The sequence below is a fragment of the Euwallacea fornicatus genome, chromosome 39 (assembly GCF_040115645.1).
Source record: "Euwallacea fornicatus isolate EFF26 chromosome 39, ASM4011564v1, whole genome shotgun sequence".
In the NCBI taxonomy this organism is placed as follows: domain Eukaryota; kingdom Metazoa; phylum Arthropoda; class Insecta; order Coleoptera; family Curculionidae; genus Euwallacea; species Euwallacea fornicatus.
The window spans coordinates 119,669-140,188 of record NC_089579.1 but is presented as its reverse complement, the minus strand read 5'-3'; positions in this window follow the sequence as shown (position 1 = coordinate 140,188).

The following is a 20,520-nucleotide window of genomic DNA, read 5'->3' as shown; positions in this document are numbered from 1 at the left end:
CAATAATAAAATTGTCAATTATTCCTGCCCACACATTAATCTTAAATTCATGTTGATAATGTACCACCAACTGTGAGAATAGATATGTAGTACATTAAAATTATTGTTCAAGACATGCAGCGAACTTTAGGCTTTAAATATCTCAAGGAGGAAGCCCCGTAGAGATTTTTAAAGAGAGACCTTTTTTCCTTAAAATATGTAGGAAAACACAAGTTTAGTCATAAATAAATTTCATACTGGGTGATGAAAAAGTTATGCCCTTTTAAAGAGGGTTCATCGAGCGCTGACAGCGCCCTCTATATTGTGCATCGAAAATGTAAACGGATTCTGATTTCTCATCCTCAAAAACCACCCGACACGACATTTTGTGTAGATAGCAGCATTACCAACCAAGAAATTAATTTTTTTGCTTTTTTTTGTTTTCGTTTTGACGCCCTGTATTTCGAAAACCGTCCCCTTTTGGACTAAGGTAAATTGGGTTAAATCGTCATGTTTTGACCTCAGAAATCTGTGGTAGAATTTTGTACAGACCTTTTAGAGACACCCTGTATATATATTTGTTTTTAATAAGTTTTCGGAACGTTACCCCCCCCCCCCCCCCCCCCTTTATGTGCTGACTCTGGGTCTCATACAACACGGTTTCACACAACACGACATTTTCTAGGATCTTATCTACCATGTTATAGGAGGGTTACCTGTATTACTAAAACATACAGAGTACCGTTTACATGATTACAACAGTTAGAAAAGAAAGGGGATCAAGTTGAGAAAAATGGGACTGCCTTCAACACTTGGTGTAAAAGAAAACGATTTAAAGAATGGATACCGTCAATGGCACAGGCAGGATTTTCAAAGCAGGTTAACTAAAGCACATATTTTAGATAGCGTTCAGCATGTAGTCGATGTTCAGAAAATAGAAAATCCTTTCGCCAATGATCGTCCTGATCGAACATGCTTTCAGGGGTTTTTAAAAAGAAATCCGCCCATCTCGAAGAGCTTGCACAATTGATAATGTTGAAAAACCTGTTTTCAGATCAAATTTAAACTGCTGATGAAAACGGAGTTTTCTGGAAGCTCTTCCTAACCAAAACCTTAATGCACTCAACGAAAAATTTGCCACCAGACGAAAATTAAGCAAAGAACTGATCACTCTTATGCTCTGTTCCAATGCTTCTGAATCCCACGACTTAAAATTGTTAGTCCTAAGTAAGAGCGCGAATGATCAGAAACGTCCAAGTTCCCATTTGTTATAGAAAGCAACGGACAGCTTGGCTAACCAGAGGTATTTTTACCGAGTGGTTTCACAATGAATTAGACGTAAAACGAAGGAACTCCACCTTAGTCCAGACGCAATTTCATTCTTGGACGAGGCACCTGGGCATCCCATTCAGTTGTCCAGCAACGATAATGAAGTTTGTATACTTAGTCTTCCTCCAAATTGTACACCGTTGACATAACCATTGGACTAACATGTTATGCAGGTAATAAAATTGTTCTATCGCAAAAGTTGCTGAAAAATATGTCCACTCTGATGGTGATATGACAAAATGACTAAAAAGTGTGAATTTGAAAGACCTTCTTTCCAGTTTAAACGAAACGTGGATACATACGAGTGTTAAGTTGATACAAAAATCATGGAGTAAGATATTACCACGTGAAGCAAATGCTTGTGACGATGACGAGGAAGATGAAATTCCATTAGCCAGACAAAACACCGAGATCAATCCCACAGAAATAGACATCGAACTGGAAGAGGTTACGAATTTAGGAAAAAAGATTAAGCAAAACCTAACGAGAAGCGATAAGAAGGGAAGAAATGATGGGTGGTATATGACAAAGCACTGAGCGATGAACTGACTGAGATTGATATCATTCAAGAAACTGACGATGATTTCTGTTCTGATAGTGACACTGACGATGTTTTGAAAATTTTGCTTTTAATGAAAGATACTGATGGAGTGTCAGCGTTCAACACTGATATTGCTTGGGCAACACAAATTCTTAACATCGAATCATTTTTCTGCAGGAATTGCTGGTCCAAGAGCAAGAAGCCGCATTTAAACATAAAATCAAGGCCCAAACAACAAGCTCTCTTACTAGCACGTCAGACAAAAAGTAAATGTTACTTAGATATTTATTTGGGTATATGTAAGTACGTACATACACACGTACTTGATATTTCACTTTTAGGAGTGCTAGTTTTAAACTTTATGTATATATTGTTAAGATCGGATCAACGCATGCCTCAACAATATGCATTTTTATTCTGCGTTCGTGAATCCGAATCCTTCGAGGGCTCGAATCGGGCTTGGCAATGTGGTATTCGGATTAAAAGGGCTGCGATGTAGTTCAAAATAGGCTTCTTCATCGATACGTCAAATGTTTAAAATATAACTGATTTTCTGCTGCTCCTTAGTTTTCTTCAGCTATCCACATTTCTTCCAACCAAGCCAACTTCGGGATTGAGATATTTCTTCGTTCACTCCAAGTGTCAACTTCTGCAAAGCTACTCAGTTCACCTCGCATTCCATTAACACTTCTGGAATGACACCAACCATGTAGTCTTCGCTAGTTTCAACTGTCTGCTGTTTTTCAACTTTCCAATCCTTGAATCGAATACATTGTGGTCATACTGATCGTCTTTTCGGCACTTGCAAGTTTACTTCAAATAAAATACACTTCCCCAGAACACTTGTGAAAAGAAGTTTTCTCTCCTTTAAAAATAAGATATTAATCAATAAAACTACCAGCAAATAATTTTCCTTTATTGGTAATTTATCGTTGCAATATAAGTATGGGACTCATCGAATTGAGTACCAACATCTACAATCTTCAGGAAATCCTTCGGGTCTCTCACATCAGTCACTAAGCTGTCGTTCGTGAATCAAGGGCCGGATCATCTCTGTAAACATAAAAATAACGCTAAATGACGATGAAAACAAAAAGCTTTTTCGCACATTCCATTTTAAGCTATACAGGGTGGCCTAATAAGAGCGCCACGGACGAGTACAGCTTTATTAATGGTTTTGATGAAAAATTGTTTTTACACTTACAGTAGTGGAAAAAATTTTAGCAACTTTTTTTAAAAAGGTTCAAAATTAGTTTGCACCTTGGGACATACAGTTAGGTGCAGAACTGAGTCAATACTTAGAAAATTCGTATTAATGGTGGCATAAACAAAATATCTAAAAAGTATTCAAAGGAAGGCTTTTATTTTCAAAAAGTACATTAAAATTAACATTAAAACCATACAAAACATTTGCCGAAAATAAATGGGGTACATCAAATAATCCTAAATAACATTGGTTCAGTTTTGCTCCACTAATATTAACATTGAACACTTTGGTCGACATTGACACTAATATTTGGTCCAGAGATGAATAAAATGCAGTGTGCAGCTAATATAGACGAGTACGAACCATTTAATCGCATATCCTCCGTTAATAAACATCATAATTCAAAATCTTTAAACAATGAAGCCGATTTAAAAGTTTCAAAGAAAATTAATTGAAAAATCACTGATTGATGGAAGATCCACACGGGAAATCGCATTTCAATGAAATATAAGTCAATCCACAGTACAAAAGGTAAAAAATAAGTGCAAAATTTCCTTAAAAATAAATAAAGGTGGCCAACCAAAAAAGATGTCTGCGCAAGATACTAGAAGAGTAATTAGATATTTGGTCAGTGGTGAAGCCTCTTCGCCCTCCAAAGCAGCCGTGTTGCTGCGAGGGGATACTGGGAAATCGGTGAGCAAATGGACAGTCCAACGAGCTTTACATCAGTCCAAATTTGTTGCTGTGGAGAAGAAGAAGAAACTCCTACTTTCTAAGAAGAATATTAGGACACGACTAGATTTTGTAAAAAGATATGAGGTATGGACCGAGAAGGATTGGATGAAGGTTATTTGGTCTGATGAAACTAAAGTTAACAGATGGTCGACATTGGAGCTGGAAACGAGAGGGAGAATCCATGAAACTAAAAGATTTCATTCTGACGGTGAAACATGGGGGAGGAAATACTAAAGCTTGGGGCTGTATGTCGGGATATGGGGTTGGACCATTGAAGAAAATAGATGGGATAATGAACCAGCACATCTATAAAGCCATTTTAAATGATCACCTAATAGATACTGTTAATAATATGCCTTATCCCACTAGCAAAGTAATTTTCCAACAAGACAACGACCCCAAGCATACCGCAAAATCTGTGAAGGAATGGTTGGGTACCCAAAAATTTCAGGTTTTGCAGTGGCCGGCACAAACTCCCGACCTAAATCCCATTGATAATCTATGGGCTTACGTGAAACATCATCTGGTCAACGACTACGATTCGCCACCATCTTCACTTAAAGTTTTATGGGAGAGAATAGAAGAAGTATGGGACCAAATTCCACCTGATTTCTGTGAAACACTAACAAAAAGCATGCCAAGACGTCTACTAGCTGCTAAAAAAGCTAAAGGTCTCTGGACCAAATATTAGTGTCAATGTCGACCAAAGTGTTCAATGTTAATATTAGTGGAGAAAAACTGAACCAATGTTATTTAGGATTATTTGATGATTTATTTTCGGCAAATGTTTTGTATGGTTTTAATTTTAATGTTAATGTACTTTTTGAAAATAAAAGCCTTCCTTTGAATACTTTTTAGATATTTTGTTTATGCCACCATTAATACGAATTTTCTAAGTATTGACTCAGTTCTGCACCTAACTGTACGTAGAAAAATCCCCTCTACAGGATCATTAAAATCCTACTGAAAAATTTCCACCGCACAAGAAGTTTTCGAAATGGAGTTTTTTTTAAGACCATGAAAAGCATTCTAAAAATTTAATTTTCAAAACTTGCTCGAACACCTAAACTGAGTTCAGGATTGATTTTTCATTAAACAAATTTTGAACAAAATCAGTCGAAAATTATGGGTCACAGAATTTCTTTCCCGCTGTACGAATACTTTTTTGAGCGACTGTAAATCGCGTTATTAAACAGCTTGGTTTCGTGAAGAAAAAATTTTCCTATTGGATTGGCCATCCCAAAGCCCGGACATAAATCTTATAGAAAACCTATGGGAGATTGTAGATAGAAAAGTTAGATCTAAAAATCATTCTAATCTAAAAGCTTTGTACAACGAAATAGAAAAAGCTTGGAAAGATATTGGCAACACTGTAATTTTAAATTTAGTTAAATCTATGCCCAATAGATGCCATGAAATTATAAAAAACAAAGGTTACTAAAAAAAAATTCATTTTTATTCATAAAGTTATGTATTTGAGTTCGCAAATAAATTAATTGTTAAAAGTTGCTATAATTATTTCCACTACTGTATATGTATGACCTTATAAGGCACATTTTGAAAATATTGTCATTTATACGGGGTGCGCAAAAAAAAGATTTAATGCAAACTTACGTTTTTTTTTAATCTAACACCTTGTATTTTTTTAAATATTTGAAATTAGAAGAAAAAAATAGTAGAAGTTTGTATAACACTCAATAAGTCTAAAACAGATCATTTTTGAGCAAATTAGAGAAATGGAAAAATGCAAGGGTCAGGAAAAAACATTTTTCTACGTGAAATGAATTAATTAATTATCGTTTTTTTAACCGGTTTTGACCGGTACGTCTTAACAACAGATACTTCTTCAAGTTGAAAATAGTTCTCTTGAAATTTTATATACAGGGTGAGCAAAAATATTGATTACTCACTTGCGATTTAGAATATCTTGCTTATTTGAAATGGAATGTATACCTTTTTATGTATTCATTTGCATCACTATTTAATACCCTTTCAAGTAATACCAACATGTCCTATACCCATCTATAACCGTTTCTCATTAAGTGTATGTATAGCTTATAATGGAAATGTAAAATTTAATTATATTGATACCTCGAAACCGTCCCGTTTGTGAAGCTATATTCATATGAACTTATAGCCATATTTTACATTGTAAAATGCTCCATGAGAATTTTGTAATATTTGGACAAGGGTCTAATGGGAGAACGTGCATATGTAGAGACCTTTACAACGCATGGAAAGCTTACGACTTCGTTGGCAAATACCTCTCCTTATTGCGTTTCCACTAAAATTTTTTAACAAACATATTTCAACCATGTTGCAATTTAATTGTTTTTAATGCATTTTTAAAATAAGGCCCAAAACATATCGTTGTTTAGTTTTGAGGTACCATTTAAATATCTATTATAAAGGTCTGCAGGTGAAGAAGTGAATCGTACACTATAAAATGGAATAGACTAGAACTGTATTCGTTATAAACATTTATTTGTAATTTTATAGTTAGGTGCTACTTAGGGACTAACTGGACATGCGCATTGGCTACTTTCACTTGTCCGAATATTCTCAAAGCTCAAAACTTTCAATAGTTCGAAAAGAAATTCAAAGTATTTTAGCATTAAGATTTAACGAGTGTTAGAAAGGTCTCCCCACAAACAACGAATAACTGACAGAGTTAGCGCTTGACGAAGTATAAAAGAAAACCGTAGTTGTTCTTGTATTAGATGACGTTTCCATATGTGAAATAACGAGGTCCAGGCTACAGATGAAATTAATGTTTCCGTTCGGCAAATCCCAAAGAAAATATTTCCAAGTCAACAGAGAATAGAAACTAAAAACTTCCGTTAAGAAAATGTGTAAACAATTATGGAAAGAAGAAAATTTACCTATGTACATATTCGCCAACGCGCAAGCGCGTAATTTAAATTTCCGAAAATTGGAATACTAATTATCAGACTGGTTTAAATTTGTTATATGGTTTAATAGATGTATGTATACAGGGTGTTTCCTAACTACGTGTAAAAAAGTTAAAGGCGTAATCCTCCACTGATTTTGTGTCAAAAAAGTCTAATAAACGTATGTCCGCAAATGCCTCGTTTCCAAGATACAGGGTGTTGACTGAAAGACGTTGAAAAAGGTTTTAAGGGTTTCTAAAGGTTTGGTGGTATTTACTAACTTGTTTATTGTTAGTGTTTTTTGCTACTTCCACTACTATAAACAAGATAGTCAGTGTTATTTTGGTGTTTCACTCTCTAAAGTGAAAGAATTTAGTTCTGTGTCCCAAAAATCAGGTTACACCTCAGTTTTGAAAATTTTTCAAATGCTCAATTACACTAATCAAGAAATGGCCAATACGGTTTTTGTTTACGGCCTTGCTGATGGTAAGTGTTTGGAATTTACATGGAAAGGTTTCCAAACCACCAAGCTCCCAACCACCAAACCTTTAAAAACCTCTTTCAACGTTTTTCAGTCAACACCCTGTATCTTGGAAACGAGGCATTTGCGGACATATGTTTATTAGACATTTATGACTCGAAATCAGTGGAGGATTACGCCTTTAAATTTTTTACACGTAGTTAGGAAACACCCTGTATATGTACATCTTGGATTATCTATAATGTCCTCAGGAGCAACTAGTCTTACACGTGTAGTTAGTAAAACAAACGTAAAGTAATTCTATGAAAATCTACGGAACGATTAGAAAACATTACGGTTGCCATCAAACGAGATTTTGAGATAAGATGATACTGTATGCACATTGTGCAGAAACCCCCCCAATCATTATTGTCAAAAGAGAGAGCAAACAGGTTGATCAGACAACATGTTCAGAAAGTGCTTCTTCAGTTACACTGTGCTGTTACGGAAGTCCAGTTTCTTGTTCCCGCAATCCAATGTGCAATGTTACTTAACTGATGATACTTATGTGCAAGGTTGAGAATTAGATCATAAGACGGGTTGGATGACAGAAATCTTTGTAAAATAGCTGTATGTTTTTTTAATTTACCCAGCTATCTATCACAAAAGCTCCTGTTTTACTACTACTCAACAACCACGATACTGACATGTCAATAGGAAATATTCACGATGAAAAATAACATTAATGCTAACATGATCACCTATGCTTCCCACTCTTCTCACAAGCTCTAACCCTTCGATGTTGGGTGGTACCTTTTAGAGAGTATTATAGGGTGACCTTAAACGACCAACGGCCCTCTTATGCTACTACACACGTTAGTTACATAGTTCATACCATAGTCCCCAATATGTGAAGAAAGCTTTTATACATAGATTCTTTCCACAAATGTTTTATCCAGGGTTTCAAAAACCATTATATTTCCATTAAATAGGAATAATTTCTGGAAAGACTTATTTTTATTATTTATTACCGATTGCCCACAATGCTAAAAAGCTGCATATATGCATAACTCCAAATATGTGTAAGACAAAATCGACAGGTATGGAAATGATCTATACCAGTGGTATTTAGCAAACTTGTAATAGACGAAAATTCTGAAGATAACTCTTTAAACTCGACTTTGGGCAGTTTAAGTGACATTACCTAGGCTATGAATACATCACGTGAAAGTTTTTCAGAGTTGGGAGCAAATAACCACTCTACTGAGGTATCTCCACTTTGTAGCAGTCAGAGGGCCGAGGGTTTCCAAAGACCTCGAAAGCCATGCCGACGGCGGCATAGCTGTTGGGAGATGTAACCTTGCCGAAAGGGCGGAGTGAGAGATAACTCACTAAACGAGACACGAAACGAAAAAAACAAACATGACAACATATGCAATATTAATACGAAAAACCTACCTTCTCAGGAACACTCGAAGCCTCATGACACGGCGGGGGAGGTGATGGAGGAGGTCTCGCCGTCCATTGCAAAGCAGCGCCTGCAACAAAACAAGAAACTTTGACAGGAACCCAAGCCAGTTCTCCTGTTCTAACTAATGGAAAGAGAGCAAAGTGTACGGCTAAGTAGCGAAATCTAGAAGAAGGAATGGAGAGCCAAAGGAGTAGCTTCCCGAAGAAGGGAGACGGGAAAATGATAATGAAGTCACAGGAAAGCAGCAAAGTAATCGAAAAAGATGTACGACTACACGAACTCATCCAGGAATGGAATAACTGAGCAAAAGGCAAGAAGATGAGGGCCCAAGCGCAGAACTAGCACAACAGTCAGACAACGATCTGATCAGAGTGGTAGAGACGAGGAGATGATGAGTTTCCCTGAGCCTTCTCAATAGAACTCTCGCGCAGCACGTTACAGATTAAAAGGAAAATAATGGAGACTAACATGGAGCGAAATGACGGAAAAATCTCCCTTCTCACTTACACTTGAAATCTGAAAAAGGATGGAAAGAGCATTACAAGAACGAAATATCTATTTTACACGATTATTGAAGTTTCAGATACGCACAATAGATTGAAGGCAATGGAATACTTAGCAGTACAACCAGAAGACAGAACCAGGGAAATCATTCCATTACTGTCAGAAGTGGAGCTGTGGCCACTGCGGAAGCTGGCTGAACTTGCTGTAAGGGAAAGAGAAATAAACATTAACATATTTTTATCTGAAAGAGCCAAGTCCACCAAAAAGGCATCGAAGAGAGACAGAAAATAAAAATCGAGACGGAAAACTGAGGATGAGGTAGTCATTGTTAAGAGGAGCGAGGAGGCTTCATACAGCGACATTTTGGAGAAAGGTAGATAAATCATCGAGCTGAGTAAATCCAGTGCGATTATAGGGAGGGGGGACTAGGAACGGAGATGTCCTGCTCACCCTACCGAACAAAACTGGGGACGGAGAATATACTGAGAGTAGGACTAAGAAACGAAAGAATGAAGACAGGAAAACATGGGAAAAACAAAACAGTACACATAAAAAGAATTGATGGGATAACGACTAGGGAGGAGGTTATTAGTACAATATTACGGGTGTCGACGATAGAGTTAAACAGGAAGTTGATCTCAACTCTACAGATCAATATCAATAAGAAAAAGAACGCGGCGGACCTACTCTTCCACATGATCAGGAGAGGAGGATAGACGTCGTGCTAGGGCAAGAACCAAATAACCACATTTAAAACATGAGAGGGCTGGTGATCAACACGAATGAGGTTGCATTTATTTGGATGGATAGTGGAATAGACATAAAGAACCTACACAGGAAGAGGCGATGTGTTGGAGCTGAGGTGCATGACATTGACTTCGGCGTACTTTTCCCCAAACGAGAAATTTTAGGAGCTGGAAGAGATGATCGACAGAGTGAATATATTCATAAAATCAATCAACAAAACACTAATAGGTGAAGATTTCACTGCAAAAAACAAAATATTTACAGCAAAAGTATAAAATGGTAACGGAAGAGTGCTAGAAGTTTTTATGAACGCTGTTGATCTCACTCCAATCCAAGCAGATTTAGAAGCAAACAGGGTCAGTCTAATATTGATTTGACTATGGTAGACGTAAGCATGGCACGGTAAGTTGACGAGTAGAAGGTGGTGATATCTGCGCAATAGATGGAGCTACTTTGGAGTCACATACTAGGGAGGTGGTGGAACTGGTGATCAATAAGTTCAAGGAGAGAAGACTCACCATGGCGGGGAACACTACGGAGATGGTGATAATTAATATTATTTCGATTAAGTTTGCCACAAAAAATACCGTAATTATGTAAGTAATGTGTAAGGAATATCTTAAGTCTACGCAGAATGTAAAATAAGTTTTTTTAAGCATGAATCCTGCTGCCTTAAAAATGATCCTAAATGAATCTATAAGAAATGGATCGTCCCATACGAAATTGTAAAAATTTAAGATCTTTTGCAAAATGATATGCGTCTTAGAGTGAGTACGTGTACTAGTGAATATCCAGGAGGGTCTACGCATATGTCTGTGAATAATAGTGTTTATGTCTGTGTCTATGTTTATGTTTAGTCTTTAGGGCCATTTGTTTATATAAAAAGGGGTGAAGATACCGCAATCGGGATAACTCTTCCATTGCAGACGGAGTCACGAGTAAACCACCAAGAGGACAAGAGTGGTCTGTGAATTCGTCGGTATCATATAATTAATTATAGTCTAGTGCTTAGTGTCTTGTGCTAGTTTAGTGTCTAAATATTAATATTAAGAATAATGGAAAAGCTGAACAACCCTCGTGTTTTTCCGACACATGCATATGTCGGAATAATATTATGAATATTTTCCATCATTGAGAAATATTAATGTACAGGGTCATTCAAACTCGACGCCCCACCCATTTTATGCGAAAACAGTTGGGCTTAGCAAAATAATTTTTTCAACAGATTAAATAAAAGGACGTAAGCTACAATAAATGGTAAAAACGTTGAAATGTGGAAAGCGACGCTCGGCGTCGCGACGCCGACTTCATGTTTTTTTTTCAGAAACATACCCTTTTTTTTTCAAAAATGTGAACATTGATACATTCTAAACAAGTTTTGTATAAAAAGTTTTTTGAAATTTCTAATCATTTAAAAGCTACAGGAGAAACAAATATTGACATATTAGGTAGTCTTGGGGATATACTTCGCTACTATACTTCTACAATGTAAACCGTTGCCTAGCAACACAAACATTTAAATTGTCAAGAATTTTTTATTTATTTAAAATACTATCAGTTAAAATTATCAAAATCAATAAAGGAAAAAAATAACACAAAATCTTAAGATATAAAACAAGTGACAAGTTAAAAAAATAAACTATAAAATGTTCTCAAACACACAATTATTGTGACTTTTCAAACTTTGAAGCTCGATAACTTCGGCAAAAGTGGACCAAATTTGTTAAACAAAGTGTCAAATTAAGTAGCTCGACAAGATTTTGAAGATGTCACAACACATCATGATTGCATCTTGTTGAATTTCCAAGAAAAATAGTACTTTATGTGCTCAAAATTGCCGCCGTCTACTAGCAAACAATATCCAAAACGCTTTCTGACTTCTTGACACGTAACTTTTTCAAGAGTTCCGCGATCTATCGAATTACAGGCATCTCGAATTTTTTGTTTCAGATGTTCTACATTATTTGTAGGAGTACTGTAAACAATGTTTTTTAATGTTCCCCACAAGAAGAAATCTAAACAACTTAGATCCGGCGATTTCGCAGGCCAAGGAACTGCGCCAGATCTACCGATCCATCTATCAGGAAATATCTGATTTAGGTATTGGGTAACTATTGCAGCATTATGGCATGGTGCACCATCCATTTGAAACCACATATTTTGTCTGAGCAATAAAGATTTATCTTCTAATAATACTTGCAGATCAAATTCCAGAAAGTTTCGAAAATTTTGCCCATTACAGTTATAGTCGTAAAAATACGGACATACTAAACGTTGACCAATTATGCCACACCAGACATTAATTCCAAAGTGCCCTTGGTTCTCAATTTGATTAACTATATGAGGATTTTCAGTGGCCCAGTATCTTGCGTTATGCCTGTTTGGATGCCCATTGCTCACAAATCTGCTCTTGTGGCTCCATAAAATATGATTATAAATCCTATGGTTATCGTTTTCCATAATGACCATGTTACTTAAAAAGTCAATTCTTCTAGCACGGTTTTCTTCATTTAAAAGCTGCAGGTTGTTCAGTTCATAGGGAATATAATGATTCTTCTTTAGAGTGCGTTGAATTGTAGAATAACTTAAATTTAATTGTCGACTTGCAGTATTAATTGACGCTCTAGGATTGCCTTCAAAAAATTGGAAGATCTGAGCTAGGACAAAATCATTAGAAACAGATTTTGCTATTGGCATTGATTTCCTGCATGAAAATACATTTGAATTGTTCCTTAAATTTGTTTCTAAACGAGGAAACATTTTATGATCAGGAATCACTCGATCTTGATACCTTTCTCGATATAGTCTAACTGCTGCTCTTGAATTACGTTGAGTCTCGCCATAAATTAATAACATATCGACTTTTTCTTGATGACTAACCATTATTCTAATATTAAATTAAAAAAGTATCTTTCTACTGTTAACTATCAAATATGAGAATGAACATTCAGTCAAAATGATCACGTAAAAGTACACGTTTGTGTTGCTAGGCAACGGTTTACATTGTAGAAGTATAGTAGCGAAGTATATCCCTAAGACTACCTAATATGTCAATATTTGTTTCTCCTGTAGCTGTTAAATGATTAAAAATTTCAAAAAACTTTTTATACAAAACTTGTTTAGAATGTATGAATGTTCACATTTTTGAAAAAAAAAGGGTATGTTTCTGAAAAAAAACATGTAGTCGGCGTCGCGACGCCGATCGTCGCTTTCCACATTTCATCGTTTTTAGCATTTATTGTAGCTTACGTCCTTTTATTTAATCTGGTGAAAAAATTATTTTGCTAAGCCCAACTGTTTTCGCATAAAATGGGTGGGGCGTCGAGTTTGAACGACCCTGTACATATAAAAATATAGAAAGGGTCGAATTTACGATTAATTTACCGTACCTGCGCCTTTCCATACCTCGACTGACTCTGTATCTGCTTTAGCCGTTCCTTCTGAGCTCCCAGAAGATATCCCGGTCCAAGAGGAAATTCTCCTGTACGAGGCCACCTAATAGCGGCAGTAGTAGTAATCTCATTCGACAGTGCCTCATCTCCAGATGGCTCTAACTGTTTGTTCTATATTTTTGATATTTTATTCGTCCTCGGTTATTTCTAAAAATCCAAACAACTAAAATCAAATCACTATTTTTTGACAATTCAAAGCTTTAAAAAAAAAAAAAAATCGAGTATTTATTTATTTTTTTATTATCACAAAAAAAATTAGTAACATTCACTCAAATTTTTACATGGTGGCTACACACTACCCTGTAAATACTCTGTGAATTTTTATTGTACTTGCAGCTATAGTAAGAGGCATGTATCAGGTATACCGGTATGAAGTGAGCGTCAGGGTATAAATGTCTCGATATAGGGCGTTTGTTGTACCAGGTCTGTAAGTATGAAACCGGAATCATTTAATAAAAAGTATAACTTAGCTGCGCAAAAATTATAAAAAATATTTTATTCGAAATATTTCCCATCGTTCCATATACATTTTTCCCATCTCTCCGGCAATTTGTGGATGCCACGCCAAAAGAACTGTCGTTCTTTTGATGCAAACCATCCATCGAGCCATTTTTGAACTGTTTCGTAAGAGGTGAAGTGCTGTTCTGCAAGAGCGTGTCCCATCGATGCAAATAAGTGATAATCGGATGGTGCTAAGTCGGGTGAATAAGCCGCATGCGATGGTACTTCCCAATGGAACGTCCCAATCGTTTCCTTCACCAGTTTTACAGTGTGTGATGTTGCATTATCATGAAGCAATATCACCTTGTATTGCCGTTCTTGATACTCTTGACGCTTTCTGAGCTTGATTCAAGTCCATCATTTGTTGTCGGTAACGTTCAGTATTAACTGTTTCTCCAGGTTTTAGCAGCTCATAATAAATCGCTCCTTTTTGATCCCACCAAACACAGAGCGTTGTTTTCCGTCCATACCGATTTGGTCTTGCTGACGATGCTGATGGCTCGCCAGGAGTTACCCATGATTTTTTACGTTTGGGATTCTCAAAATAGATCCATTTTTCGTCACCAGTCACAATTCGATGAAGAAATGACTTTCTGTTATACCTGGTAAGCAACAATTGGTAAGTGGTTTTTCGATTTTCTTGCTGCCTTTCGTTGAGTTCATGTGGAACCCATTTTCCTATCTTCTGAATCTTTCCCATAGATTTTAAATGAATAGAAATGGCTTCTCGTGTCGCATTTAATTGGTTCGTTAATTGTTGTTGCGTTTGAGCATCGTCCTCATCTAACAAAGCTCGCAACTCGCCGTCTTCAAACTTTTTCGATGGTTTTCCACGCTCTTCGTTTTTGACGTCAAAATTGCCACTTTTGAATTTTTTAAACCACTCATAGCACTGTGATGTTCCAAGAGCATGTTCACCGTAAGCTTCAACAAGCATGCGATGTGAATCTGCAGCCGTTTTTTTCAAGTGCTAACAGAAGATCAATGCTGTCTGCAAATCGTAATTTGGAGGCACAAAATTCGACATACTCAAAGCTATTGTAAACTGTACTGCAGTATTGAACCTGTATTGTTATGATTTGAAAATCATTCTCAGATGTAAATAAGAGATATAGTACCCTAATAACACGATAATATTACGTATATTGACCACTAGGGATATTTCGAGGTAAATTCCGGTTTCATATTTACAGACCTGGTACATGTTATCTTTTTAAGTGTTGAAAATGTCCCCCGTTCACCTCCATACAATAGTACAGCAACTGTTCAAAGTGTTCCCGGACATTTTGAAGAATATCTGATTTAATCTATTGACATTCATTAGTGATGCGGTTCCGTAAATCTTCTAAGGATTCAGGCTGGGTGGCATAAATTTTCGATTTCAAATGTCCCCACAAAAAGAAATCAAGAGGAGATAAATCGGGTCATCTCGCGGGCCATTCGATAGCGCCCCTCCTCCCAATCAATCTATCAGGAAATGTTTCATCCAGAAACTGCCGTACAGGTATTGCATAATGGGGAGGAGCTCCGTCTTGTTGAAATATCGGATTTTCTTCATGGTAACGTTGGTCGTTTTCCATAATTTCGATCAGCGCTGGGTTGACGGCATTCTCCAACAAGTCTAAGTAAGTATCTCCGGTTAAATTTCCCGGTAAGAAAAATGGTCCAATTATGTGATCACCAAAAATACCAGTCCAAACGTTTAATTTTTGGGGATGTTGAGTATGGACCTCATGGTAGATCCTTGGATTCGTGTCGGACCAGTAACGACAATTATGTCGATTGACTGTGCCATTGAGAAAAAATGTACATTCGTCTGAGAAGCAAACGTTAAAAAGGTAGTTGGGATTATTTATCATTTTTTCGGACATTATTTCACAAAATTGTAAACGGCGGTCATCATCATCATCATCTTCATTGAATTCTTGTAGAAGTTGAATTTTATGTGGGTGCCATTTATTATGTTTCAGAATTCTTTGTACAGTGGTCCTCGAAACTCCTGTTACATCAGAAAGTTTTCTGGTACTTAATGTAGGGTCCGTACTAACTTGGCCCAGAACAGCTACTGGTACTGCCTCATTTCTCATCGGATTTTTAATATTCCGTTTTTTATTTGTCACCGAACCAGTTTGCCGGAATTTTGCTACTAATTGTAGGATGTAACCATGATGTATGTGTCTGTCTGCATGCCTCCCATTAAACAAAGTTGCCGTTACTTTTGCGCATTGATTGTTCATAAAACACAATTCAATAATTTCCACTTTCTCCGCAACAGAATAAGCCATTTTTATCGAACCGAAAGAAAAGAATTGCACAGCAATAACGAACTACCCACATCAACTACTTTACTGAAGGTAAAATCGAATTTTCCACCGGTATTTGTTAGTTTACAAAAAATTGTTACTCACAAACCTATTTGAAAATTAGAAGTCCAGTAAAATGTTGAAAATTACATTTCTCGGCGACGCGCAGCTCAAATGTAAAAAACGAAACGCCATTTGAAAGACAATTAAATGCCCATTCAAATGATGTATCACAACATACCCCTTTCCATTTGAAGAAATAAGGGCGAATGCCGCCCCCGCTAGGGGGTTGCAGTTACAGCGATAGAATTAATGTGGAAATTTGTCCCCCCGAATACAAAAGTTACGGGTCCGAGGCTTTTTCCAAATTTTCACATATAAAGCAGTAAATTTTGCTGGACTGTTTTCGATGGGCCACCCTGTATACCAGAAACATTGTTGCAACCAAAGATTGCGCAATAAATAATGTTAGTTAGATGAAAACCGAATACTTCCAAAAATACCATAATGTCCGAATATTAATGCGAGTCACTGAATGTACTTTAAAATTTCGTATTTTAATCATTTTGTTTTTGTCGAATTGCCCTTTTAACTGTATTTTTAGATTTGACTTGTATCAATACACAAGTACCTGATTCCAGTTATTGAATTAACAAATACGAGGTAGCTTAACAGAAGAGAGGGTCTAGTCCCCATCAAATGTATGTACAGTGAATCACAAAAGTGTTTATAGACCTTATAAAAAGTCGACCCTGATAGAATAACGCTCAGTAATTTTATTGCAAGTAGTCTTAGTGTTTAGGGTGTATAACAAAGATTTTATTTATCTTTTATAAACTAAAATGCCTAAGATGTTCCTCACAGAAATATTCATACGCCTTCGTTTAAAATACATTTTGGCAAAAAAAAACAAAAAACAACATTTCAGGCTTTTTCCTTATCATACTTTTAACAACAATGTTTATTCCGATATTTACCATTGAACTGATTTAAATTCATAGCGCGGTTGTTAGAAAGAGACGGAAAAGTAAAGACCTTTCGCTTTATTTAAAGCAGGTAAGAATAAAATTTCACAAGGAACGGAAAAATTGTAGTAAAGTTGCACACATGGTTGAAAAAATGTCGTTCGACTGCTCAATCAATTATTAAAGGAAAAATTTTAAAAAAACGGGCAATTTTTGAGGCAAAATTGACCGTCCAAAAATACTAAATCTGCGCAAAACCAAAAGCGTAATCAATCAAGTGAAGAACGTCCCAAGAACGCGGAACGGCCCTTCAAGTTGCGTTAGCCGCTCGGAAAAATGCTCATCCTGAAAACATCAGGAAAGTTTTACGTTCTGGTGGGTACAACGTCAAAACTCCACGCCGTAAACCATATATTTTGCATAAAAAACGAAAATTAAAAAAAAAATTATCCAAATAACCGTGAGGGATATTGGAAGAAATGCTGTCCACGGACGGAAGCAAATTTGACATTTTTGGACCACACGGGATAGAGAAAATTCAGAGAAGATATAGAGTGCACCAATTCTTTTGTAATTCACTGCAGAATACAATTGTTTAAAGCAAAAAACCAGTAATTTTAGTTGAACAATAATGGACTCTCTCAAATAGAGCATTAATGCTGATATTTTTATTTCGGTCGAAGACACGATTTTTAATGCGCTTTGCGGCTGGACTTTCCCGAATTTTCTAAAAATCAAAAAAAGTTCGGAAAAATCTAGAGACATATCGAAATCGCAAGAGACGAGCAAAAAAACGAAGTTTTCAATGGTCTCATTACTTCTACGGAAGTAATGAGACTTGAAACCATATCCCATATCCCAACCATTAATACATTATTAATTTCTACTTCGTGTAATGCCTCCAAAGTCAAGTTGTAAAAGTGCGATGGTCATGGTGGATGATTTAACCCTCAAAGTGTGAAAAACGTACTGTCCAAGTGGTGCTTGGATAGAAAACATGTACCATTTTTAATCTTACTTAACCCTAGGATTAGGAGCTTATTCCTACTACATTTAGCACGAATAGCATTTTGTTAGCAGTTTCTAAGTAGTTACCGTAATAATTACCTTGTAATCTCTCACAAAGCGTCTTCAACACGATCTGCCATGAACCCATTTCAACCCTTGTACCACGCTGGCGGTCGGCAAAGGAAAGAGCGAAATGCGAGTTGTGTAGATCCTCGATTCGATACGAATCAATGCTGCGTACTTCGAGATCGATATGAGGCCTCACATTAATACGCTCAATCGATCAATACATTTTATCAGATATAACATCGATCGCTCGATCACTTTGTAATTTACAGTCGGTCACATAAGTCTACGTACACCTGGCAAATTCGTATTATTTCATAGTTAGAATCATGATCCAAAAAATATTTTTAAATATATTGAAATCCTCTCATAAATGATCATTATTGGTAATTGAAAATTTCGATCAATAGGTTGGAAGAAAAAAAATCAAAATCAAAATTTCCAATCCAATTTCCAACAATATTATGTTAAAAACCTCAGGTCATATGTTTCACATCGATTTTGGAAAGTTTCTGGGTGATGCCCAGATGTTCGGAAATTTTAAGAGGCATTTGTACAATGCTGATCAAGAGGAATTCTAGAGTTAGATCTTGAATTTTCCAAGGGATCGAGCTCCTTTCGTCCTAACTTCGGACATGGCTTATGTCATCAACGGTGGAGATAGACCGACCGAAAAGTTCCATCAGTTCGTGGATTTATGCTGCCAGGCCTTTAACATCATCAGGAATAATCGAAACATGTTCTTGTTTTTGGTATGATCGGCCTTAGCGCCCTCGTCCCCCGAAGCTGCAACTTTCTTTCAATGCAGATGACCTCTTCGGGGATATGCAGTATAACTCCGGAGTCGATAGGCTACATGCAACTGACCATACAGCAGATAAATTTGATTATACTTAAAGAAGACAAAAAATTAATATTTTGTTGGTCCACCTTCTGCATCTACAACTGCTTGCAATCTTCTGGGCATGGATGAAACCAAATTTCTCGTGACATCTGAGGTAATTTCACCCCAAGCCGAAGTTAATGCTCTGTTTAGTGATTGTTCCCCTGAAATTTCGTAATTTCGCACCCTTCGCTCTAATTCGTCCCATAGGCGTTCTATAGGGCTCAGGTCTGGCGACTGCGGAGGAGAATGAAGTTGCCTGGGCACGTTGTGAAGGAGCCATTCTTTGACAACCAGGGCGGTATGTTTGGGATCGTTGTCTTGTTGGAACATCCATTGGTTTCCTAATCCCAAACGTTCAACTAAAGGCAATGAATTATCACGCGAAATTTGGAGATACTTCCGATGATCCATTACACCTTCAATCAAAACCAAATTTCCCACACCAGCCGCAGATATTGAGCCCCATACTATTATACAGGATATCTCTAAAAGGTCTGTACAAAATTCTACCACAGATTTCTGAGGTCAAAACATGACGATTTAACCCAATTTACCTTAGTCCAAAAGTGGACGGTTTTCGAAATACAGGGCGTCTAAGTGAAAACAAAAAAAAGCAAAAAAATTAATTTCTTGGTTGGTAATGCTGCTATCTACACAAAATGTCGTGTCGGGCGGTTTTTGGGGATAAGAAATCAGAATCCGTTTACATTTTCGATGCACAATATAGAGGGCGCTGTCAGCGCTCGATGAACCCTCTTTAAAAGGGCATAACTTTTTCATCACCCAGTATAAAATTTATTTATGACTAAACTTATGTTTTCCTACATATTTTAAGGAAAAAAGGTCTCTTTTTAAAAATCTCTACGGGGCTTCCTCCTTGAGATATTTAAAGCCTAAAGTTCGCTGCATGTCTTGAACAATAATTTTAATGTACTACATATCTATTCTTACAGTTGGTGGTACATTATCAACATGAATTTAAGATTAATGTGTGGGCAGGAATAATTGACAATTTTATTATTGGTCCTGTCATTTTGACGCCCCGATTAAGTGGTGGAAGTTATTTGGAACATATTCAAAATACAATTCCAGAATTATTGGAAGATCTTCCTTTACAACTTCGGCAAGATATGTGGTTTATGCACGACGGTGCTCCGCCACATTTTACTATAAATGTGCGCAACTATTTAAATCAACAGTACCCACGAAGGTGGATAGGTAGAGGAAATGATGCTCCGGTACCATGGCCACCGCGCTCACCGGATTTAACTCCGATGGATTATTATTTATGGGGGACTCGAAAGTCCATGGTATACTTCACGGCCATAAATAGTGAAGAGGAACTATGGGGACGAATTCAAAGTGCAGTAAACATTTTAAAGAACGACGAAGAATTGATGAATAGAGTACATTTTAATTTCTTGCGTCGGATTAATCTTTGTATGCAAGTCAATGGTGGTCATTTCGAACATCTA